Below are 25976 nucleotides of genomic sequence, written 5' to 3'. Positions count from 1 at the left end.
CGGCTGCCCAAAAGGTTCTAGAATTTCTCTTCCAAATCTAACACCTCCTCCATTTTTCCTCATTCTCTTCGGCACTTCTACATGTCCTACCCCTCAGAAGTCTAACTACCACAATGTCCCATCCTGTGCCTTCAGAAACCAACTCTTACTTCCATGACTCCTCCTCATTCACTCTATTCTTGCTAGTTCCTCTCACTGTCCTGCCTCTCTACCCTAATCTCTCCATGCGCTCCCAAACGTTGTCTCTGCAATGCAGACCAACATCTCCTGGAAGTCTATAAGCCCAATAAATAAAATGGGAAACTTCTATATAGTCATTCAGTTGCCAACACCTGGAATAAACTACCCTCAGACCCAAGAGCTACCACTAATAGTTTCTGCTTCAAAAAAATTGTTAAAAGATTACATGATCAAAACATGGTCTTGCCTCTGTCTCAGTCCAACCTGACCTATCTCTTCCCCATCTTCTCTTTCTCCTCTATCTCTGTTAATACTACGTCTTTGGTGACGTTACTCCTATTCCTTACCTATCTTCTTGCAGACAATCTACCTAAATATCAAAAAACTGCAAAGTGTGATGTGTTAATTACATTTCTTATGCCAGCTTAATTGATAATTGTTAATTGCACCCATACTCTCTGTATGCATGACACTATAAGTTTTTGTTTAAAAGTCTGTTTCAGTACTGACATACCTTAGAAATTCCTTATAGTTACTACGAGTTGTGCCCTACGGTTGTATTTGTTATGGTTTATGTTTTCTTTTTGTTTTGGAGCTATTCTCCTTGGGCCTCTGCTGAAAAAGGGCTTCTTGCCCACTCAGACTAACCCAGTTAACAAATGTCAAATAAATGGCTTTGCAAAATAAAGCAGCACTTTCCTGTCTTTACTACAAGATGGAACATTACAGAAGTTAATAAACGTAACCTACTGAAATTGAAAAAAAACTGAGGAGCTGTTTGTGTCTTCATAAATGTTTTATTGATTGAGACAGATGAGTACTTCTCCATCTTGAATAGATTAAGTTTAATAACTTCTATAACTTTCAGCAGACTGCAAGAAATTGGGCTTGAAGTTCCCATCTGAATAACAGCACCACCAGGAAACTAGAAAGAAGCTACCTTGGAAAGTAGAACCACTCCTACAGTGACTAGACACCATCCCTGGTCCCAAAAGGATGGCAGGATCAGTTAAACTATAGCCCTTAAATAAAGACATATCTTCCAACTTGTCAAAGTAGGAACTACATAAGGTCTTACCAAAGATGCATTATATGAACAGAAAACAAACTTAAAAGGTCTAACAAAGCTTAATTTAAGTTATAAATAATAGAGCTAGTAATTACATCAAAACGAATAGCTGTGTAAAACTTTACCATAGCGATAGATGTCCTTCTCCTCTATATGCTGCAGTATTCATAACATAAGGGAGTCCCCTCCTGCTGACTCATATGTCTGGCCAGTATCCAAAAGCCTTAACCCTACTGCAAGGTACGTGCTACGCTGCACCATACAACAAATACGTCGGCCATAAAGCGATGTCAGGTATAAAGCGGACATCAGCACGCACCTACCTCAGAACTGTATGCCACCCAGCACCAGCTTCAGATTCTAGTTGAGAAGCACATCAACAGGAAACCATGCAAGCATTAGAGGGAAGGCAGGGTGGGGAGGCAATACTGCAGCATATAGAAGAGAAAGACATCTATGGTTATGCTAAGATTTTGCACACCTATTCTATGTCCTTCTATACATATGCTGCAGTATTCATAACATAAGGGAGAATATCAAAGGTCAAGCTTGGGACAGGCTGGGAGAAGGATTAGCCAGTGTTTTTCAATAAATCCATGCAGTATTGCTCTTGCAAACCCAGCTCTGGATTTAGAGATGGTGTCAAGCTTGTAGTGTTTAGTGAAAGTATGGACAGAGAACCAAGTAGCTACCTCCAGTATGGAGCCAATGTCTAAACCTTTAAATAATACCCCCGAGGAAGAAACTGCTCTAGTAGAATGGGCCTTCACAGGGGAAGCAAGGGTCTTATCATTCGACAAATAACAAAAGGAAATGGCTTTAGAAATCCAGTTGGAAATAGTTTGCTTGGAAACTGACTTACCCAGAGCTCTTGGGTGGTAAGAGACAAATAGGCAGTCAGATTTGCGAATAAGCTTGGTTTTATCAAGGTAGCATATACAAGCTGCCTGTGCACATCCAAGATGTGCAAGATTCTCTCACTGAGACACTGAGGTGAAGGGAAAAAGGTAGAATGGTTAATGGACTGATTTAGGGATAGCTTATTAACCACTTTGGGGATGAAGGAAGGATTAGTGTGCAGGGAAACCCTATCTTTATGAAAGACAGTGAAGGGAGAAATGGATATCAGAGCCTGCAACTCAAACCCTTCTAGCAGAGGTAATGGACACTAACAAAACAGTCTTCCAGGTACAATGCTGCAGGGAAGAGAAGCTTGCTGGTTCAAAAGATCCCACTGTAAGCTTCTCCACCATAAAACTGAAATCCCAAGGAGGAGGTATTGAATTCCTTGGTGATCTGATATGAAGGACACCTTTAAGAAACAGTTTTACCGTTAACCTACAGGTCAAAGGTGGAGTCATAGGCAGACAAGTAGAGATGGTTGAAAGGTGAGCCTTCACTGAAGAATAGAACAACCCAGCCCTCATCAATTCACACAGACAGGCAAAACCACCAGGACATCAACTGACAGTGATTGCAGGGGCCTTTTTATGACACCGGAAGGAAAACCTTTTCCATATGGAAATGTAGGATTTCCTAGTTGCAGGTTTTCTGGCCACCTTCAGAACTTTTAACACATACTCAGTAAAAAAAAAAAAGTGTTTATAAGGGATTAAAACCCTATCACCCACAACGTCAGATTCAGAGTTGACAGTTGTGGAATGTACTAGAGTCCCTTTGTCCTGTGTGAGTAAATCCATTCTGTGGGGTAAAGTACAGTTGTGTACACTTACCATAAATGTAGATGTTTGAGTGTATTCACTGTTGCAGTCATTACAATTGGGTTATTCTGCTGGCAGGCTACCCGCAGTCAGCCCGAATTCCAAAGTCTAGGTCCAGTGTTGGTTGCTGTCGCCTCCTTCCTGACGTCAGTGCGCCAGGGGTATAAAAGATGCAACTGACACCATTTTCTTCAGTTTTTCTTGCCCCAGATGTCAGGTGCCCCTAAAATGGTAGGCTAAATTATGCCAATAAGCATGCATACACAAAAAACAACTTTTCCTTCATCTACAAGCAAATACACCACATAGGTTGTATAGAATAGAAAAGTACAGATAAGACCCAGCAAAGGAAAGGGGGATGGTGGGTGGGTAACCTGGACTGCAACAGTGAATACACTCGAACATCTACATTTATGGTAGGTACACAACTGTACTATGTTCATTACGTTTCACTGTTGCAGTCATTACAATTGGGTTGAATCCCAAAGCTAAGGTTGGGAGGCTGGTGCTAAATTGGATTAGGAGAGGCTATGAGACCCTGCAGAACTGCAGTGGCAAAGCCTGCCCTGGATTTAGAGTAGATAGGTAAGTGATAGTGCTTTGTAAAACTGTGCACTGAACTCCAAGTTGCAGCCTCTAAGATGTCTTTGGTTGGTACTCCTCTGAGGAAGGCTGCTGAAGTGGCTGCTGCTCTGGTTGAATGTGGCCTAATAGGCACTGATTTGCCATGCTGTGAATAGCAGAAACGAATGCAGTGGCCTATCCACTTTGAAATAGTCTGCTTTGAGATAGGCTTTCCTTGTGATCCTGCAGCATATGCCACTAGAAGTTGCTCAGTCTTTCTGAAAGTTTTGGTTCTGTCCAAGTAGAAGCGTAGCTGCCTGTAAATGTCCAAAGAATGCAGAAGTCTCTCACCCTTATTCTGTGGGTTTGGATAAAAGGTAGGCAAATGAATTGCTTGGTTAAGGGCCACACTGGACACTACCTTAGGTATAAATGTAGGGTTTGTCCTCAGAGAAAGCCTGTCAGGATGGAAAATGATGAAAGGTTCCAAAGCCATGAGTGCCTGTAACTCTGAGACTCATCTAGCAGAGGTTATTGCTAGGAGCAGAGCTGTTTTCCAGGATAAGAATTTTATATCAGCTGCCGAGGCTGGCTCAAATGGAGGCAGTGTTAGTTTTTCCAAGACATAGTTGAGGTCCCATGCAGGTATTGGTGCTCTCCTTGGACGTCTTATGTTTTTGGCCCTTCTGAGGTACTGCCTTAGTAATGGATGAGAAAAAATAGGTGGTTCTGAATTGTAATGAGCTGAAATGGCAGAGGCATGAATTTTAATTGATGAAAAGGAAATACCTTCACCCAGCATCTCAGTTAAGTATTGCAAAATCCGAGGAATATTTGGAACAATCGTGTCAATTCCTTGTGCTTGGTTCCAAGCACAGAATCTCTTCCATTTTTCTGCATAAGATTTTCTGGTGCTAGGCCCCCTGGCCTCCAAATTAACATCCATCACTGCTTTAGAGAGAGGTGCGTCTTGAATGGCTACATTATTCGCCATGCTGCCAGGTTTAAGGTCCTGAGTTGGCTGTGCAGTATCTGACTGTCTTGTTGGGTCAATAAGTGAGGAATCTGAGGTAATGTCCAAGCTGGGCATTGAGACAAGCTCTTTAGGATTGGGTACCAGTGCTGTTGGGGCCAGTCTGGGGCAATCAGTATCATTTGTGGCTTCTCTTGTCTGACCTTTAGGAGTACCTTGGGGAGGAGAGGCAGTGGAGGAAAGGCATATACTGTTAGGTTTTTCCAGCTGAAAGATACAGCATCCAATTTCCATGCTTGCTTGTGATAAGTCCTTGTGCAGAATCTCTGTAGTTGGCAGTTGTGAGGGGAGGCAAATAGGTCTATGTCCGGGCATCCCCAGTTTCTTGTTATCATGCTGAAGACTTGTGGATCCAATTTCCACTCGTGGGGATCCATTAGGTTTCCGCTTAGTTCGTCTGCTAGAGTATTTATCTTTCCTGGCAGGAATTGTGCTTGCAGTAAGTCAATGCTGTGTCCCACAAGTTCATGGCTAGTCTGCAGAGGGGGTAGGAATGTGTGCTTCCCTGCTTGTTTATGTACCACATGACTGTAGTATTGTCCATCTTTATCAGTAGTTGTCCTGGATGAAGTAGATCCTTGAAGGCTGTCAGGGCTTTTTGAACAGCTAGCATCTTTTTTGATTGATATGTAGATACATTTGACTTGCGGACCATGTGCCCTGAATACATCTTCCTGCCATATGGGGCCCCCAGGCATAATCTGATGCATCTGTTGTTAATGTCTGCCTGGCTGTGGGTAAGGTGAATGACTGTCCCGTGTTGTGGTGACAGGCCTTTGCCCACCATCGAAACTCCTGTTGCAGGCAGGGAATGAGGGTAATTATTGTTTCCAGGCTGTGGCAATGTTGAGTCCAAACACTTTTTAGATACCATTGAAGTTTCCTCATATGCAGTCTTGCATATGGAATTAGCAGAATGCAGGATGCCATGAAGCCCAAAGCCTGCAGAATTTTTCTTGCAGATAACTGGGTCTTTGTTGTCAACATTTTGAAATTCATAGTCAGTTGTCTTTGTTTGTCTGGCATGAGATAAGCCATCTGGGCAGTTGTATTTAAGCTTGCACCCAGGAATATTATCTCTTGAGAGAGTACGAGTTTTGATTTCTTTTCGTTTACTGTGTACCCTAGACCTGTTAGTAATCATTTTACAAATGCCAGATGCTGTAGTAGAATGTCCTTGTTCTCTGCTTGAATAAGGCAGTCGTCCAAGTAAGGATATATTTGTATTCATTTTTGTCTGCAAAATACGATTACTGGTGCCAGGCATTTTGTGAAGACCCTGGGCACAGTAGATAAGCCAAAGGGCAGTGCAGAGAATTGGTAGTGCACTGAGCCAGCTATAAATCTGAGGTATCTTCTGCATGATTGTCTGATTGGGACATGCAGGTATGCCTCTTTTAGGTCTAAAGTCACAAGCCAAGCCTTCTTGCCCAGCATGGGCAGAAGCCACTGCAGAGTTAACATTTTGAATTTTGGAATATCCAGAAATGTGTTTAGGATAGACAGGTCCAGTATTGGTCTCCAGGCTTTGTCCTTTCTGGGCACCAAGAATAGTCTTGAATAAAATCCTAGTCCCTGCTCTTGCTGTGGTACTTGCTGAATGGCCCTCATGTCCATGAGGGATGAAACTTGTTTTTGTGCCTCTGCCCATTGATTGCGTGGCAGGTCTGGCATACCGTTTGCCCTTGGCAGGGTGTGAAAGTGGAACCTGTAGCCTTGTGATACGATATTTAAAACCCATTTGTCCTGGGTGATCATGTGCCAATTTTGTGAAAAAAGTGTTAGTTTTCCCCCCAAAGGAGCTGCCAGAAGATAAGTGCTTGGTACTGGCAGGGGAAAGTCATCGAGACGGTTTCCTGTATGGCTGTGATTTTTCCTCTCCGCTTTTGGAGGTAGAAGCACCCCATTGTTTAGGCCTGTATGAGCCTTGGGGCTGTGATCTGCCTCTGGGGCATCTGTATCTGCCTCTTTGTGGTCTGTCTGACACTGGAAAGGACCAATTCTTTGTAGGCCAGTTCCTGCTAAATCTGGGAGGCTGTACCTGTAAGAAATCCTTGACTGTTTGCATAGATTTAGCTTTGTCCTCCATTTTCTTCAACACCTCTTCTGCTTTAACACCAAACAAGGTATCATGCTGTAATGGAGCATCTAAAAGTTTTGCTTTAACATGATCAGGCAGATTCTGTTCTTTTAACCAAGCATGCCTCCTAATGACAGAAACCGTAACAGCGGCCCTGCAGGAGGCCTCTAGAGAATCAAAACCACATTGCAAAGTATGCTTTCCCACTTGTTCAGCTGCATGCAATAAATCCTGCATTTCTTTGTTTTCTGCACATTCTGAATTTGCCAACATTTTCTGTTTAAGCAGTGACATAAGATATTGCTGATATTTAAGCATATGAAACTGACAATTTAAAGCTCATACAGCCAAGGTAGCAGAAGTATAAATATTTTCCCCCCATCTGTCCAGGGCCCTTGAATCCCTATTAGAGGGGATAGGGTTTTTTGCAGTGGAAGCCTTGACCCCTTTGGGACCCTGAGAGATAGTTTCTGGATCAGCAGCAGGGTTTTTATAAATAAATTTATGCGAATCAGGAACCCTGTAGTATCTGTCTGGCTTAACAGGAGCTGGTGGTAGAGAGTCAGGAGACAGACCGGACTCTGAAAATACATCATCTACAATGTTTAAAACAGGAGGAATAGCAAGGGGCCTGTGCTGAGGTAATAAAAGGAAGTCTCTGAGCCTTTTCTTGGATTCTGAGTAATCTTGGCTCTCCCAGTGGAAATGCTCCCTCATAGTATGCAGGGTTTCCCCAAAATAATAATCCTCAGGAGGAGAGGCTGAAGGGATAGATTCTTCAGCATCAGAATCCTCATAGGGAGGAAGAGAATATTCCTGTTCAGAAGAGGAAACAGAGGAAATGGAAACCTGATCTGAAGATTCATATTCTATCTCTTGCCTAGGCCTCTTAGCAGGAGGGGGATGGGAACCCCTGATCAAAGTAATTAGGTCTTCGGCCATTTTAAGCATCTGTTTTTTAGGCATTGAGGCCTGTCCAGGAGAATGATGTACTTGTTTCTTTGTCTTTAGAGGAGCTTTAGTCTTTGCCTTTGAAGCTGAAGTTGGTTTCTCATATAACTGTGTAGGCCTGAAAACACCCTCAGAAGCCGATGCCTGCTCAGCGGCTCCGGACTCATCGGAGGGAAAAGTTTCCGAGTGTCCAATACCTTGAGTATCCAGCGGCCTAGTCGGCTCCACATGGGAGTCGGAAGCGGCCTGTGGCTCTGAGGTAGCGGGCGTCAGGGGCTGCAAAAGCGTCTCACTGAGAACTGGCGAATGGCCTAGCAGAAGCCTCGTCGGTTTTGGACCTCGGATGCCTATCCTTTTCTTTTTCTTTGCGCTTTTTATAAACTCCTGTTGTCGGCTGTTCCGACATTATATAATTAAATCTTCTGCCAAAGTAATGAAATGCAAAATTGTACCAACGCTTAATAGTGTGTTGGTTAAATCTAACACAAAACCGACAACTAGCAACGTCGTGGTCAGGGCCTAGGCAAGGAATACAGTAAGAATGAAAATCCTTATGAAGTATTTGCTTCCCACAAGAAATACAATTATTAACTTTTTCTGACATCGGTCTGGAGCAAGAAAAAAGTTTCCCTAATGGAGTACTTAGCTTTAATGAAGTCTTCGGATCTGAAATTCGAATTTGAAAATCTCAGGAGTCGGCCAACTGGCACTTGCGAACTGCTTTTGCTTTGTGCACCGCGCGGCAAGAAAGACTGGAGAAAATGGCATCAGTTGAATCTTTTATACCCCTGGCACTGACGTCAGGGAGGAGGCGACAGCAACCGATGCCGGACCTAGACTTTGGAATTCGGGCCGACTGCGGGTAGCCTGCCAGCAGGATAACCCAGTTGTAATGACTACAACAGTGAAACACGATGAACATCCAGGACTGCAACAGTGAATACATTCGAACATCTACATTTATGGCAAGTGTACACAACTGTACTATGTTCATCGTGTTTCACTGTTGCAGTTCTAACCAATAGGTTGATTACCAAAGCCCAGAGAAGAGGGAGGAGGAACCAACAGAATCAAGGACTGGAAATAATGCCCTGCAGAACAGCAGTGGCAAACCCTGCCCTGGCTCTAGAAAACAAATGCAAATTATAATGCTTTTTGAAAGTATGAACAGAAGACCATGTGGCAGCCTCCAAAATGTCTTTAGTAGGGACACCCCTTAAAAAGCTGCAGAAGTGGAGGCTGCTCTAGTTGAGTGGGTCCTAACCCCTGGAGGAGGAACCTTGCCATGAAAGGAATAACAAAATTTACTACAATGTGCAATCCATTTAGAAATGGTTTGCTTAGAAATAGCATTGCCCTGGGCTCCAGGGGCAAAACTGACCAATAACTGTGCTGATTTCTAAAAGTCTTCAGTCCTTTCCAGGTAAAACCTGAGCTGTCTGTGCACATCAAGAGAATGTAGGATCCTTTCACCTCTATTTCGAGGATTAGGAAAAAATGTAGGAAGGTGTATGGACTGATTAAGAGTCAGGCTAGAAACCACCTTAGGCATAAAGGAGGGGTTGATTCTCAGAGAGACCCCTATCTGCATGGAAAATAAGAAAAGGCTCCACAGCCATCAAAGCCTGCAGCTCCAAAACCCTCCTTGTTGAAGTTATAGCCAAGAGGTAGGCAATCTTCCAAGAGAGAAACTTTAAATCTGCAGTGGCAGCTGTCTCAAAAGGAGGAAGCATGGGTTTCTCTAGAACAAAATTAAGATCCCAGGCTGGAGTAGGTGCCCTTCTGGGAGATTTTAAGTTGCAAGCACCTCTGAGAAACATTTTCATCAGGAGGTGAGAGAAAATGGGTTGTTCAAAAGAACAATGAGCAGAAATGGCTGAAGCATGGATCTTGATAGAGGAAAAAGAAAGACCACCCTGAAGCAAATCAGCCAGGTCTTCCAGGGTCAGAGGAAGGGTAGGCTGAGAAGAAGATTCCCCTCTAGCCTGCATCCAAAGAGAGAATCTTTCCTATTTGCCAGCATAAGATGTCCTGGTATCCCTTAGCACATCAACCACCTGCTGGGAAAGGGAAGAAGAAAAGGATGGAGTCATACAATGAGCCAAGCTGCCAAATAGAGACTAAAGATGAAGATGTAGAATGTTTCCCCCTTCCTGAACCAAAAGATCTGGCTTCAGAGGAAGATGCCAAGGAGGAAGTTGGGAGAGACTGTGAAGCAGTGGATACCAATGCTCTCTGGGCCAGTCCGGAGCTATGAGAATAGTCCGTGGTCATACGTCCCTGATCTTCAGTAATACTCTGGGAAGAAGAGGAGGGAAGGCTTAAACTGACAGCAGCGTCCAAGGGAAGGACAGAACATCCACTCTCCAGGCTCTGCTGTGATGCTGTCTGGTGAAAAAAAGAGGTAGAAGATGGTTGTCTGGAGAGGAGAAAAGATCGACTTGAGGAGTGCCCCAACGTTGAATGATGTTATAAAAAACTGCTCTGTTCAGCTGCCACTCATGAGGATCCAGGATCTGTCTGCTCAACTGGTCTGCCAAAATACTGAGCCTTCCTGGAAGAAATTGAGCTAGGAGATGCAGGCCCAGGGATGCTGCTATGGACCAAAGATTCATGCTCTGCCTGCACAGGGGGTAAGAATGAGTCCCTCCCTGCTTGTTGATGTACCAAATGACTGTGGTGTTGTCTGTTCTGACGAGCAGAGTTCCTGGAGAAAGAAGATGCTTGAAAGCTAGTAAGGCCTGCTGAACTGCTATCAACTCCTTTAAATTTATGTGCAGGTGCATCTGCTGGGCATTCCAACGTCCCTGTATGCATCTGCCATCCAGGTGTGCTCCCCAGGTGTAGTCCGATGGTTCTGTGGTAAGAAGTTGAGTGGCAGGAGGTGGGTGAAAAAGCATGCCTTTGTTTTGTAGACAGGCTGTTGCCCACCATAGAAACTCTGTCTGCAGACATGGAAGCAGAGGAATCATCATATCCAGGTCCTGTGTGTGTTGACACAAAATGTTCTTGAGGTAGCACTGCAACTTCCTCATAGGCAGTCTTGCATATGGAATCATGAGAGTGCAAGAGGCCATGTATCCCAGAACTTGCAGGTATTTCCTTGCAGGGAGCTGGGACAGGCTTGCCAAGTCCTTGAAGTAAACTGAAAGAGTTGTCTGCTTCTCCTGGGTGAGATATATCATCTGAGCGGCTGTGTTCAGACTAGCTCCCAGGAATGTTACCTCCTTGGATGGCAACATTTTTGATTTTCCCTCATTGAGAGTGTAACCCAGGGGAAGAGAGGAGTCTTTACAAATTCTAGATCCTTTAACAGCTGTTCCTGAGAATTTGCTTGAATTAGACAGTTGCCAAAGTATGGATAAATCTGAATTTTCTTCTGCCTTCAAAAAGCAATGACTGGAGCCAGGCACTTTGTGAAAACTCTGGGAGCAGTAGATAAGCCAAAGGGCAGTGCAGAGAATTGATAATGTTGCTTGCCCACCATGAAACGAAGGTATTGCCTGCAACTTCCCTGATAGGGATATGCAGATAAGCTTCTCTGAGATTCAAAGTTACCAGCCAGGAATCCTTTTCTAACATTGGCAACGACTGATGCAGAGTGAGCATTTTGAACTTTGGAATTACCAAGAAAGAGTTCAGAATGGATAGATCTAGGATAGGATGCCTGGTGCCTCCCTTTTTTGGAACTAGGAAAAGTCTGGAACAGAAACCCTGGCCTACCTGCTGAGCAGGAACTGATTCTATTGCTTCCAGAAGAAACAGACAAAACATTTGTTTTTCTACTTCTGCCCTTTGGTTTGGAGGAGCGTCCGGGAATATTTTGGGAACTGGAAAGGTGTGGAAAGAAAACTTGTGCCCTAGGGATATAGTTCTGAGTACCCATTTGTTGTCCGTGATAGTGGCCCAGACATTTGCAAAAAGGGCCAACCTTCCCCCTAAAGGACTCTCCAGGCAGGCAAGAACAGGCAGAAGTTGGATAAAGTCATTGAGAGTGTTTTGATTGAGATGCAGGGTTAGAACTTCCCGCCTTGGAAGTAGAAGCCTGCCAACGCTTAGACCTTTTAGGGGTAGCCACCTACCCCCTAGAAGATTTGTAACCTCTAGTCCTAGAATGGTTCTGTCTGCTGGTATCAGGAAACATCCAACTCTTAGAAGGGTAATTCCTGCTAAAGTGAGGAGGTTGAACTTGCAGAAAATCCTTAACAGTTTGCATAGACTTGGCATTATCCTCCATCTTCTTGAGCACTTCCCTCTGCTTTGTTGCCAAAAAGACTGTCCTTATTCAAAAGTACATCTAAAAGCTTAGCCTTGACAGGCTCTGGAAGGGGCTGTTTCCTGAGCTAAGTGTGTCTTCTAATAACAGATCCAGTAGCTGAAGCCCTGCAGGAGGCTTCTAGAATGTCAAAACCATAATGTAAAGAATGTTTACTGACAAGACTGGCAGAATTCAGCAAATCCCGCATACCCTTACTCTCCGCCAAAAGAGGCACACTTGCTATCCTAGACTTAACAGACTCCAAGGTGTGCTGCTGGCACTTCGGCATATGAAAAAGACAATTAGCAGACCTAATAGCAGGAGTGGCAGAGGTATAAACTTTTTTACCCCACCTATCTAGGTTCCTAGATTCCCTGACAGAAGGAACTGGATTTTTAGTAACAGTGGCCTTAACTCTTTTAGGGCTTTGAGAAATAACCTCAGGATCAGCCAACGGATTCCTGAAAAGAAACAGATGAGAATCAGGGACCCTATAGTACCTATCAGGTTTCCTGGGAGCAGGAAGAACCGAATTGGGAGTCAAAGAATTTTCCAGAAAAACATCATCAACCACTTTCAACACTGGAGGAATAGCCAGAGACTTATGCTGAGGTAAATCCAAAACCTCCCTAATCCTTTTCTTAGATTGGGGATAATCCTGACTTTCCCATTTAAAATGCTCCCTGAGAGTATTCAAAGTATCACCAAAAGAGAAATCCTCTGGGGGAGAAGCAGAAGGGATGGACTCCACTGCATCTGAATCCTCAAAAGGAGAAAAAGCCTGAGAAACTTCCTCTTCATCAGCAGAAATGCTAGAAGAATCAGAGCCAGAAAAAGACAAAGCCTCAGGACAAACATCCCTACTCCTTTTAGGAGGAGGAGGCTGTGAACCTCTAATAAGAGTCAAAAGGTCATTAGCCATTTTAACCATTTGGGATTGAGGGGAAAGAGAAGAAACTGGAGCCTGCTTTTTCACAGGCTTACAACCGGAAGATTTACCTGCAAGTCTGAAGGACTCAGGAGGCCTGGCAACAGCCGAAGTTGCAGTAGAGGTCGTCGGTAAGAGCTTGCTGTCTGAACGAAGAATGAAGGCCTTGGACACCAGCATCAGTGGCTCCGGATCCAGCTGAAGAGGCGACAGGTGAAAGGTCAGAAGGGAAAATGGAGCCAGACGCCTGGGGGACTCTGAAATGGTCTCAGCAGAGGCCTGCAGTTGAAAATCCACAGACTGCAGGGGCTGCAAAGTTGCCTCACTGGCCATTGCATGACTGACGACCATCCTAACATCATCCAAGGACTTAACCTTCTGAAGCCTGTCGCTGTCCTTATCCTTATGTTTCTTGGGTATATCCGAAGCCTGAAGACCAGCGGATGCCATATAGACAAACTTAGGTCAAATTCCAAAATGTTTAGCTAAAAGCTTAGCCTGACGATGAATAGTACAGGGATTAAAGGAGGCACAGAGATCACAATTAGGAATGTCATGGTCAAGGCCTAAACAAATAATACAATGGGAATGAAAATCTCTACGGAGAATCTGCTTTCCACAGAGAAGACAATTATTAACCTTTTCTGACATTCTTTAAGGCAAGAAAAGAGGATCCACAACAGGGGTACTTAGCTGTAGTTGACTTCAACTTTGTAGTCAGAAACAAAAAAGGTAAACTGCCGACCAGCACTCGTGCAAGAAATGCTTCTGCTTCGGGCTCCGTGGCAAGGAAGACTAAGGAAGTGACGTCGGCTGCCTCCTTTTGTATCAGACGTCCTGACGTCCTTTAGACAGACGACAGCAATTGTCATATTTACTTACCTTTGGTATTCTGGCCGATTGAGGGCTACCGGGAACTGGATAACCCATTGGTTAGGACTGCAGCAGTGAAACATGATGAACATCTAGTGATGACTGTCCCTGGCTAGGTGCAGGAGAAGGGGGAACCAGTGCTGTCTTGGCCAAAAGGGAGTCACCAAAAAGTTTTTTGGCTGATTCTGCTGAATCTTCAGTAGGACCTTTTGTAGAAGAGGCAAGGGGACCTTTTGTAGAAAAGGCACGGGAGGAATGCATACAGAAACATACCCTTCCATGAGAAAGATAGAGTGTTGACCTTCCACACCAGGGGATGTGAGACCTTGACAGAAAATTCTGGAAATCGTCAGTTAATGGGGAGGCAAAAAGATCTATTTGAGGCATACTCCAATAATGGATTAGGTCCAGAAACACATCCCTATGCAGCATCCATTTATGGGATTGGGTGATGAACCTGCTTAAAGAGTCTGCTATTATATTCTGAGATGAGGGGATATAAACTGACTGTAGGGAGATTTGGCTTTGTAAGGCTAATTCCCAGGCAAGTAGGGGTGGTCTACATAGAATGTAAGACTTCATTCCCCCTGCTTGTTGACGTACCAAAGAGCTGTGGTGTTGTCTGTAAGCCACCTCAGTACTCCTGGAACAAGGTTGCTTTTGTAGATTTGCAGTGCCAAAACCAGTGCCCTCTATCTCCTTCACATTGATGTGTTCCTTGGCCTGCTTTGGAGACCAAACATCTCTGACCCTCCAGGCTTGGAGAGTTGCACCCAAACCTGTGTCTGAAATGTCTGTAATTAACTCTAGGGAAGGAGGGGGTGGTTGCAGTGGTAGGCCAGGATTTCTGTTCACCTGGTGGATCCACCATTATAGTTCCCATTTTAAACAAGGCAGGAATGGAACCAAACTGAAACAGATGCAAGTGTTGCATCCATACAGTTCTTAGGTAGCACTGCATCTCCCTCGTGTAGTCTTGCTAAGGGTATCATAGGGATAGTGGATGCCATGTACTGCAAGAGATGAAGAATGTCTCTGGCTGTCAAGGGCTGGAGAGGAAGAATGCTCTGAAAATAGGAAGTCGGGAACAAAACTTTCTCCATTGGAAGAGAGGCTAGCATTTTGTGTGTTTGTAGTCTGTATCCCAGGAAAACGTGATCCTGCGAAAGGATGAGGGATGACTTCTGGAAGTTTATAGTGAACCCTAACCTCTGTAGAAGGGCAAAAGTGAAGGAAAGATGTCCCTGAAGAAGTCCTGAAGACTGAGCCTGAATCAGAAGGTTGTCTAGGTAAGGGAAGATTTGAACTCCCTGCATTCTTCAAAATGCTATAACAGGGGCCAAGCACTTTGTGAAAACCCTTGGTGCCCTAGAGAGACCAAAGGACAAAGAACAAAACTGAAAATGCAAGGAAGCTACAGAAAAACATAAAAAAATCTGGAACATTGGGTGGATGGGAATGTGAAGATAAGCATGTTTTATATCCAGGGATACCATGGACCCCTGTGGAAGAATAAGAGGGAGAAGGGAAGGTAGAGTCAACATATGGAAAGAAGGGACTTTGAGAAAGATGTTTAAATGGGAAAGGTTCAAAATGGGTCTCCAGGGGCCATCCTTCCTGGGAACAAGGAACATCCAGAGTAAAATCCCTTTACTTGCTGGAAAGTGGGAACCTCTTCAATAGCCCCCTGAGAGATCAGGTCTGTGATGACCTGAGGAAAGAAGCTCAAGTGATCTTTGGGGGGGGGGGTGGAATCTCTGAAGGAGGGGCATTTTTCCCAAACCATAAGATATCCTGCTTTATTATGGAGAGTACCCAAGAGTCCTGAGTAATCCGTTTCCAAGCGGCAAGAAATAGGCTGAGATGATGGCACAAGGGAGTGGATGGCCTTGGTGGTTGGTAATCACAGACTATTTTGGCTTGGGTTGGGACTGAAAAGACTGTTTTGAGGCAGGAGTGAAAGAAGCAGGCTTAGAAGAGGCTGGTTTTCTAGGTCCCCTCATGTTTAGAAGAAGATGACAGAGAAACTTTTCTAATAAAGGCAGTCTACACTGGATAATTTCTTTGAAACCTTGGAATGGGAGAAACAAAGATGTGTTTAAGATCCTGTAGCTCCTTTCATTTCTCCTGAAGAGACTTGAAGAGTTCTGCTGCTGAACTCCCAAACGGCTTTGTTATCCAAATGTGCACCAGCAATTTTGCTTGAAATCTTCAGGCAGAGGCTGTAGCCTAAGCCAAAGAGTATCTTCTCAGAACAGACCCAGAGGCAGCTGCTCTAGCAGCGGCATCAGCATCATCATAACTGCACTTGATGGAGTGCCTAGTCACATGTGCAGAAGAATTAAGAACAGCAGCTAGTTTTGATTTTGTTGGGGAATCTACTATGTCTGCCAACATTTTCCCTGCATCCGCCAGAAGGGCCAGGGAGTACTTTGCCATATGAGTCTGATAATTGATTGCATGGAAGGCTAAAGTGGCAGAAGTGTATACCTTCTTTCCCAAACATTCCATGACCTTACTCTCCTTATCAGAGGATAACAAGGAAGTGGATAGTAGTAATTTTAAGGCTTCATCCATGGAAACAGAAATGGTAGCTGGATCAGCAGCAGGAGCCTTGAAAAGGAGCGTGGAGTCCTCAGATACCTTATAGAACCGGCCTGGATGCTTGGGGCAGGAGGCTGAGAGTCTGGACATTTGGAGGCAGCCAAGAAAACATCCAGAAAAGCAGGCAGGACTGGAGGGATAGCAGAAGGAGAAGGGGAGTCCATCTGCAAGAGGTCATAATATCTCTTGAATATTTGAAACTTGGGAGCAGTCCCACTTGAAAAATAATTTCATTTTGAGAATGGTCTCTCCAAAAGATATGTCCTCCCCAGGGGAATCTGTACCATTAGATTCCTCCTCTGGGGAAGCATACCCTAAGGGAGAAGCCAACTGGGTGGAGTAGGCTAATGACTCATCTCCAGAGGTCCTCCTCCTCCTCTGAAGTGTCCACAGTTGTCCTTTTGAAGGATGTAGAAAGAGAAAAGGGCTGCAGAGGAACAGAAGAAGGAGGGGGTTGGAAAAGGGACATCAAGGCATTAAAGAGGCTTTGAGAAAAATCTTCCCAATCAGGGAGATGCTGAGGGGTAGCAGGAGACACATGTTTAGTTTTAGCTTTCTTCTCTTTAGGGGCCTCCATGTGATGAAATGAGGAAGGACCAGATCTCGGCCTACATTCAAAGATATCAGAAAGCACATCTTCATGCACAGTAATTTGTGTGATGCCACAAGGGTCCTCTAATCTAATAAGCTTGGGTTTCCCCTTGTTGCCCTGATCAGATACCTGACCTTCCCTCACAGACATGCCAGGGGACTCCTTTGGGGCCTCTGCTGTGATACTTGCCAAAGGTATATCCACCACCTTCGGCATGGTATACAGACCTACACCAGCCTCTGGAGGAACAACGGGAAGACAGGGCACAGCTGAAGGCTCAGGCCACAATTTTTTGGCCTTCTTCGGTACAGGGTCATCTGAATGGTCTGACATCACATCCATTTCATGTGCAAGGTGCTTAAGTTGCTGTTTTCCAAATATAACTTTAGAGAGTCTAGCCAACTCCTGAGGGTCTTAGGGACAAAGGATTTGCAAATAGAACACTCGGTGTGATAGTGGTCTAGGCCTAGACAAAAGAGGCAGAGATCATGGGCATCTTTATGTGGAATCTGCCTTCCACACCAACACTTGCCCTTACTAGCTGACATGAACCAAACAAAACAAGCAGCAGCAAAAAAACTTTTTGGAAGAAAAAAACCCCAATGGGGGGCTTATCTGATAACTGGAACACAACTGTTCTGGCTAGTGAATGTCTGGAGCAGGTGATTGGACAGGCAGCAGAAAAGTTCTGAGGTTTGTGCATGCTGATGTCTGCTTTATACCAGACATCTCTTTATGGCTGACACACGCATTGGGTGGTGCTGCGTAGCACGTATCTTGCAGTAGAAGTAAGGCTTTTGGATACTGGTGGGATGTACGAGTCAGCAGGAGGTGGATTCCCTTATGTTATGAATATTGCAGCATATGAAAGAAGGACATCTAATAGTAGTAGTTCTATTTACCCTGTAAAGTTCAGGATAGATGTCTTCATTTGAAAAGGAAGGATGTAGAACATAATCAGGGATAATCAGAGAAGTATAAACATTAATGGAGAAGGCCCTGAGTGAGTTTGAATGAGGCAGGCAGTGTTTCTTATGCATCTTATTCATCACCTGGATCAGTACAGTTAAAATCATTGTACTTACAATTCTTGTTAGAAACAGTTGTTTTTATATAGCTAGCTTAGATGAAAAAATGGTGGGACAACTAGAGGCTTAACAAGCTAAAGTTCAAAGCTGCATGTTGAATATTTTACAAACTTCTAAAGCCAGTACACATATCCTTATATACAAGTCTATTAGAGACTTAAAAAAAAGTGCACAAGGAAGTTTTAATTATTACTGATGAACTGAGTAAGATCCACTATTTGGCATGAAGAAAGTACAGTTGTGTACACCTACCATAAATGTAGATGTTCAAGTGTCTTCACTGTTGCAGTCATAACTGTAGGGTGCTCCTGCCGGCAGGCAGCCTGAGGTCGGCCAGAATCCCAAAGTCTGGGTCCGGCGTCGGCTGTACAAGCTAGTACCCTGACGTCAGTACGCTTTGGTACATAGCCCTCAGCAGACGCCATCTTCTCCAGCCTTTCTTGCCCTAGATGTCAGAAGTCCCCAATAAAACAAAAATGAATCCAACAAGGAAACACAAATACACCACAAAAAAGGAAAAGGGAGAAAAAAGAGGGGATAGGAGGGAGGGAAACCCCGACTGCAACAGTGAAGACACTCGAACATCTACATTTATGGTAGGTGTACACAACTGTACTATGTTCTTCGTATTTCCCTGTTGCAGTCATAACTGTAGGGTGGAATCCCAAAGCAGTGTAAAAAGGGGAGGAGGCTTTAGATAGAAGAAGGGGAGGCAAGAATACCCTGCAAAACAGCAGAGGCAAAGCCTGCCCTGGTCTTAGAAAACAGGGGGAGATTGTAGTGCTTGGAAAAAGTATGCACAGAACTCCAAGTGGCAGCTTCCAAGATATCCTTGGTAGGAACTCCTCTGAGGAAAGCTGTAGAAGTGGCAGCTGCTCTAGTAGAATGACTTCTAATGGAACCTGGAAACTGTTTTTCATGATGAGTGTAACAAAATCTGATTCCATAAGCAATCCATTTGGAAATAGTTTATTTAGAGATAGGTTTTCCAAGAGAACTGGAGGCAAAAGAAACAAACAATTGATTAGACTTTCTGAACTCTTTAGTCTTGTCCAGGTAAAATCGTAACTGTCTGTGCACATCTAATGAATGCAAAATCCTTTCCCCTTTATTTTGAGGATTTGGAAAGAAAGTAGGAAGGTGAATTGTCTGATTTAAAGCCACTTTCGAAATCACCTTAGGCATGAAAGTAGGATTGGTCCTCAAGGATACTCTGTCCTGATGGAAAATAAGGTATGGTTCCACAGCCATGAGAGCTTGCAACTCTGAGACCCTTCTGGCAGAGGTCAATGCTAATAAAAGAACAGTCTTCCAGGATAAGATCTTAATATCTGAAGATGCAGCAGGCTCAAAAGGAGGCAAGGTAAGTTTTTCTAAAAATTAATTAAGATCCCAGGCAGGGACAGGAGGAGTCCTGGGAGGCCGCAAATTTTTAGCCCCTCTCAAGAATTGCTTCACCAAAGGATGAGAAAAAACAGGAGGATCAGAACTGAAATGCGCAGAAATAGCAGAAGCATGAATCTTAATGGAAGAAAAGGAAAGTCCTTTAGATAAAAGTTCTGAAAGGTAAAGCAAAATAGAAGAGAGATCAGGAACCAGAGGATCCGAACCTCGGTCCTGCATCCAAATACAAAACCTCTTCCATTTAGAGGCATAGGATTTCCTAGTGCTAGGCCATATAGCTTCCAAAAGAACATCCAAAACTTGTTTGGGAAGACTAGAGGAAATCAAATTCCTTTGAAGAGCCAAGCTGCCAGGCAAAGGGTCTTGAGGTTGGGATGTAGTAACTGACCCTGATGCTGGGACAAAAGCGAAGGGTTCAGAGGGAGAATCCAAGGAGGCCCCAAGAACAGGTGCTTTAAAGTTGGATACCAAAACTGTCGAGGCCAATTTGGAGCAATCAAGATGAGGAACTTGGGCTTGTCCTGTTTTATCTTCAGTAATACCCGAGGTAGTAGAGGAAGAGGAGGGAAGGCATATGCTGAAAGGCTTCTCCAGCTGAAGGACAGGGCATCCACTCTCCAAGCTGTTTTGTGGAAGGACCTGGTGCAAAAGCGAGGCAGCTGATGATTGAGATGGGATGCAAACAGATCTATCTGGGGACATCCCCAAACTGCAGTAATCCTGTTGAATAAGTTGGTGTCTAGCATCCATTCGTGAGGATCTGAAATGTTTCTGCTCAGGCTGTCTGCTAAGAGATTCTGTTTCCCTGGAATGAATTGAGCCTGGAGATGTAGATTCAAATTTAGAGCTGTGTCCCATAAAGCCATAGCTAGTCTGCAAAGGGGGTATGAATGAGAACCCCCCTGCTTGTTGATGTTCCACATGACCGTGGTGTTGTCTGTGCAAATTAGCAGAGGCCCTGGTTGCAAAAGGTTCTTGAAGGCTAGAAGGGCATTTTGAACTGCCAACATTTCCTTCAGATTGATGTGCCAGTGAAGATGGTCCTTTGTCCAGGTTCCCTGCTGGCAATTGTCTAGAAAGTGTGCTCCCCAAGCATAATCCGAGGCGTCCGTGGTTAGGATTTGAGTAGGTTGAGGAAGACGAAAAGGCTTTCCTTTGTTTAAAGTGCATACCCTGGACCACCAGAGGAACTCCCTCTGAAGGCAGGGGATCAGAGGAATCAGAATATCCAGATCGTGGTGATGCTGTGACCATACACTTTTCAGATACCACTGAAGCTTTCTCATGTGAAGCCTTGCGTTTGGAATCAACAGAATGCAGGAAGCCATGTAGCCCAGAGCCTGCAGGAATTTCCTTGCAGTGAGCTGAGATAGAGTTGCTAAGGTGCTGAAAATAGAAGCCAGCTGAGTTTGTTTTTCTGGAGTGAGGAAGGCCCTTTGTAAGGTTGTATTTAAGAGGGCTCCCAAGAATACCATTTGTTGAGAAGGGATCAAATGTGACTTTTTTGTGTTCACTGAGAATCCCAGTAGAAGGAGAAGACGTTGAACAAAGTCCAGATGTTGAAGCAGAAGATCTTTGCTGTCTGCCTGAATAAGGCAGTCATCCAAATAGGGGTAAATCTGGATCCCCTGAAGTCTGCAGTAAGCCACTACTGGTACCAGGCACTTGGTAAAGACTCTGGGCGCAGTAGATAAACCAAAGGGCAGTACAGAGAATTGAAAGTGCCTCGAACCTGCCTTGAACCTGAGGAATTTCCTGTGTTCTTGCCTGATGGGAATATGTAAATAAGCTTCCTTTAAGTCCAATGTCACCATCCAGGCGTCCTGAGAGAGCATTGGAAGTAGTTGCTGCAGAGTAAGCATCTTGAATTTTGGAATTTCCAAAAAGGTGTTAACACCGAAAGGTCCAGAATAGGTCTCCATGAGTTTTGTTTTCTGGGAACCAGAAACAGTCTTGAATAAAAACCTTTTCCCATCTCCAAGAGTGGAACAGGCTCTATGGCTCTCATGGCCAGAAGAGCATCCACTTGAATTAAGGCCTCTGACCATTGATGTTTTGGCAGATCTGGCCAACCGTGAGCCCTTGGCAAAGTGTGAAAGTGGAATTTGTAACCTTTTAAAATCACGTCCAATACCCATCTGTCCTGGGCAATATGAGTCCAATTTCCGTAAAAAAGAGACAGTTTTCCTCCGAGAGGGGCATCCAGGTGAAGGGGTCCTGTAGCCCAACCGAGAGTCATTGAGCTTGCTTTCTTTGAGATTGGGATCTGTCTTCTCCCCTTCTAGGTGAAGAAGCAGTCCATTGTCTAGATCTGTAAGAGGCCTGACCTTGACCACGACCTCTGGAGCGCCTATATCTTCCCCTTTGAGGCCTGTTAGACGTGGGAAAGGACCAATTTTTAGAGGGCCAATTCCTGGAAAATCTAGGAGGCTGAACTTGCAAGAAATCTTTTACAGTCTGCATAGACTTTGCCTTTTCTTCCATCTTTTTAATAACTTCCTCAGCCTTGGATCCAAGAAGAACATCATGTTGAACAGGGGCATCTAATAACTTAGCCTTAACCTGTTCAGGTAAACTTTGTTCACGAAGCCAGGCATGTCTCCTGATAACAGTACCAGAGGCTGCAGCCCTGCAAGAAGCATCCAAAGCATCAAAACCACAATGTAAACTATGCTTGTTCACTTGTTCAGTAGCATGCAGGACATCCTGAAGTTCCTTATCCTCTGCACAAGCAGGAAGGGAAGCAAGCTTTTGCTTTAAAACAGACAAAAGAAATTGCTGATACTTAAACATATGAAACTGGCAATTTAAAGCCCTTACAGACAGGGCAGCAGAAGTATATACCTTTTTTCCCCACCTGTCTAAAGCACGAGAATCCTTCTCAGAGGGAATAGGATTTTTAGAAGTAGCCACCTTAGCAGCCTTAGAGCCCTGAGAAATAGTTTCAGGATCTGCAGAAGGGTTTTTAAATAAAAATAAATGAGAGTCAGGAACCCTATAAAATCTATCAGGCTTAGAAGGAGCAGGAGGCATGGAATCAGGATTCAAATTAGCCTCAGAAAAAGCATCATCTACAATGTCCAAAACAGGAGGGATAGCTAAAGGCCTATGTTGAGGAAGAAGAAGAAATTCCCTAAGCCTCTTCTTGGAAGCAGAATACTCCTGTCCTTCCCAATGAAAATGTTCCCTCATCTCATGCAAGGTTTCCCCAAAAGAGAAATCCTCAGGCGGAGAGGCCGAGGGTAAAGAGTCCTCAGCATCCGAATCCTCATAAGGAGGAAAGGAATAGTCCTGTCTGAGGAAGAAACAGAAGATACAGAAGCCTGGTCAGAGGAATCCAGAGTAACATCCTGTTGAGGCCTTTTCTCAGGAGGGGGGTGAGAACCCCTAATCATTGTAAGCAAATCTTCAGCCATCTTTAATAACTGCTTTTGTGTCTTGGGAGTGGATTCAGAAGCAGCTTGAGCAGGAACTTTAGACTTTACAGGAGTCTTTGTCTTTGCCTTTGCCTTTGAAATAGTGAGGTGAGTAGGCCTGAAAACCCCCTCAGAAGCCGGTACCTGCACAGCGGTTCCGGACCCATCTGAAGGAGCGACGTCCGAAGGTCCTGCAGCAGTTAAAATAGTGGGCCTTGATGGCTCCCCATGGGAGTCCGTATCGGCCATCGGTTCAGAAGTGGCGGACGACAGGGGCTGCAAAAGCGCCTCACTGACGACAGCCGAACCGGACGCTGGCTCCAGCTGCAACGAGTCCTGTTTGGACCTCAGAGGCCTGTCTTTGTCTTTGCACTTTTTTTGAACTCCGGTAGTGTCCAACGACATTCTATAATTGAAGCGTCTGCCAAAATAATTTAAAGCCCAATCGTACCTGCGCTTGATAGTACGAGAGTTGAACCTGGCACAGAACCGACAACAAGAAACGTCGTGGTCAGGGCCTAAGCAAGGTAGACAGTAAGAGTGGAAATCTTTATGAGGTATTTGTTTCCCACACGCTATACAATTATTAACTTTTTCTGACATCGGAGGAACAAGAAAAAGATTCCCCAACGGGGTACTTAGCTTTTGGGAATAGAAGTAAGAACTTCGGACCGACAGCAACAAAATACGCTGTTCGAAAATCGCCAACCAACGACTTGCGAGCTGCTTTCCACCGCACGGCAAGAAAGACTGGAGAAGATGGCGTCGGCTGAGGGCTATGTACCAAAGCGTACTGACGTCAGGGTACTAGCTTGTACAGCCGACGCCGGACCCAGACTTTGGGATTCTGGCCGACCTCGGGCTGCCTGCCGGCAGGAGCACCCTACAGTTATGACTGCAACAGTGAAACACGAAGAACATCCATAGGCCTAATACCCTTATAGGATCATAGAAAGTTACCAGGTTAATGGTCCTAAGGCCCTTACAAGCCTAGCCAAGTTCTGCCCTTGTTTCTACGATCAACACCTATTGCCCCTGTACAAAAGAGACACAAGTGGAACCCCCAGGGTGAATTTATGGTTACCTATCCAATTTTTCAGACTGTGCTGCTTGACATGAACTGGCAGTCTGTTCCACAGGTGTGGTAACCTATGGGGGACAAATCTGTCCCTCCAGCAGGTTCTATTTATGTCACATACCAGGTTAAAGTCTTTAGAACAAGTAACCATTGAACCAATGGACTTACAGATATTCAGCATTTCCAATAAAGCAGAGTCAGAGATTGCCTTATACGCAAGGCAGATAATGCCTCTTAGTAATCTGTATGAAACAGAATAAAGTGACAGTGATTTCAGCTGATCCACATAGAACAGATGCTGAAGACCTTGAATTCTCCTTATGAGGAACTTTTGTGGTCTCTCCAACTGCTGCAGGTGCCTGGAAAGGTACATACCAAAAGGAGCATTGTACTCAGTTATTGGCCTGATGAGGGAAGAGTACAGGGAGGTTATAACTTCTTTTTTTCCAGAGGCAATGGCCCTTACCTATGAGATATGCAATATAGAATGCCCTTTTTACCACTGTGGAGACATGGTGATCAAAGGTAAGGTTGCTGTCGACCTGTGTGTCCAGGTCTCTCACCACTGAGTGTGTGCTTAGGGTGTTTCTATTGATGAGGTAGTCAGCTGGGACATCACTCTTACCTGAAAGGGATGACAATACATTTTTTTACATTGAGTTTAAGGTTGTGACTTTGGCACCAATCATTTGCTTGCGTAAGACCCTCTTGTAGGATGTTGACATTTTATTTATTTATTTTATTTTACATTTTTGACTGGGCTAGTCCAACTGGATATATGTCCATTTTCAGTAGAGGCCCAGGGAGAAAAGCTCCACTACACATCAGGTACAGTACATTGTCATTTAGGGATTCTATAACTGCTCCCAGTTTGCAGTAGTCAGCAAACTTGTCAGCCACAGACCTTTAGTTTGTGCTTGTATTTCGGAGAAATAGAGGTCCCAGGACTGATCCCTGTGGAACACCAGTGGTTACAGGTCTGTTGTTGATGGTGGATTGCCCTATTTTGAATGTATGGGTTCTATCGGTGAGCCAGTTAGCAACCCATCTAATGATATAAGGGTTGATACCTAGCTGGGTAAGTTTGTCAATAATGCCTGAGTGGGGAATAGTGTCAAAAGCCTTGGCCAAGTCCAGGTTGGCTGTATGCACAAGTTTTTCCCTTGTCCAGGGCTCTGGTGACTGTCACAAAGAAGTCCACCAGGTTTAACAGGCATGATCTCCCTTTGACAAATCCAAACTAAGTAGGGTAAAGTGTTTGAAGATTACCTCCATCCTCATTAAGGTCCATGATGACTCGCTCCATGGCTTTGCAGATAAGGCTAGTCAGGCTAAAAGGTCTACAGTTTCCTGGGTCAGTGGAAGCACCACCTTTGTGCAGGGGATAACGGTGGCTATTTTCCATTCAGCTGGGATGAAGCCAGTGCTTAGACTATGACTGAAGAGAATATCCAATGGTCTTACTAATTCTTGTTGGAGCCCACTTAGGACACAGCCTGGGATGTTATCAGGTCTCACAGATGCTGTGTTTTTAGCCTTACACATGACATTTAGGACCTGCTCTATACAGATACAAGGTGGGGGACAGGTGGAAGGAATGTCACGAGATACGTGTGGTGGGGACAGGGGAGTGAAGTTTTCACAGACCCATTGGCTATCAGGTTTATGTTCACAGGCTCAGTGTGTATGTGGTACAACTAACTACCAGTTTGGCGCAAATCTGGGTCTTACCTTTTAGGTTACAGATGTAACTAAAGAATGCCTTATGGTTTTCATTAGTTGAGGAATTTGGATTCATAGTTTTACTTTGGAGGACTTCACATAAAGTCTTATTTGCTTGTTTAATCGGAGAAGGAAGTATTTCCAGTTTAGGGCACGCTCCCTCTTACTTTTGGACAACAATTTCTTCCTCTTATAGTAAAGCCTATTAATGGTGGTTGTCCACCAAAAAGGTTTGCTCTTCCTTGAAGAGCTTGTTTTGGTCGTATCAGGTACGGCCATGTCATTGCAGTTATACAGGTGTTTGTAAAAAGCACTGGTGTAGGACTTGGCATAGTGGTCAGTTCCATCTGAGGGGGGAGGTGCAGTGAAGCTATTTATACCATCCCTTAGAAGGATATAATCTGCTTTGGAGAAG

The 25976-nt window shown here is 44.5% G+C and overlaps 1 protein-coding gene across 6 annotated transcripts in view; it reads right to left on the bottom strand.

The window, feature by feature from the left end:
- Positions 1–25976, bottom strand: part of TMC6 (transmembrane channel like 6) — a 1104128-nt gene that overhangs the window by 472725 nt on the left and 605427 nt on the right. Inside the window, exons 1-2 of one of the 6 annotated variants that reach the window (XM_044068187.1) lie at positions 515–526; positions 366–367 (exon numbers count right to left, since the gene is read on the bottom strand). The exons of the other annotated variants lie outside the window; for them this stretch is intronic. The gene's annotated coding sequence lies outside the window, so the exon portion shown is untranslated. Of the gene's footprint in view, positions 1–365; positions 368–514; positions 527–25976 lie in introns of those variants that run through there. 6 annotated transcript variants of the gene reach the window in all.

The sequence above is a fragment of the Protopterus annectens genome, chromosome 4.part0 (assembly GCF_019279795.1).
Source record: "Protopterus annectens isolate FY-2018-M chromosome 4.part0, PAN1.0, whole genome shotgun sequence".
NCBI classification, from domain to species: Eukaryota; Metazoa; Chordata; order Ceratodontiformes; family Protopteridae; genus Protopterus; species Protopterus annectens.
Note: the sequence above shows the minus strand (reverse complement) of the source record. Positions and strands in the feature narration are given on the sequence as shown.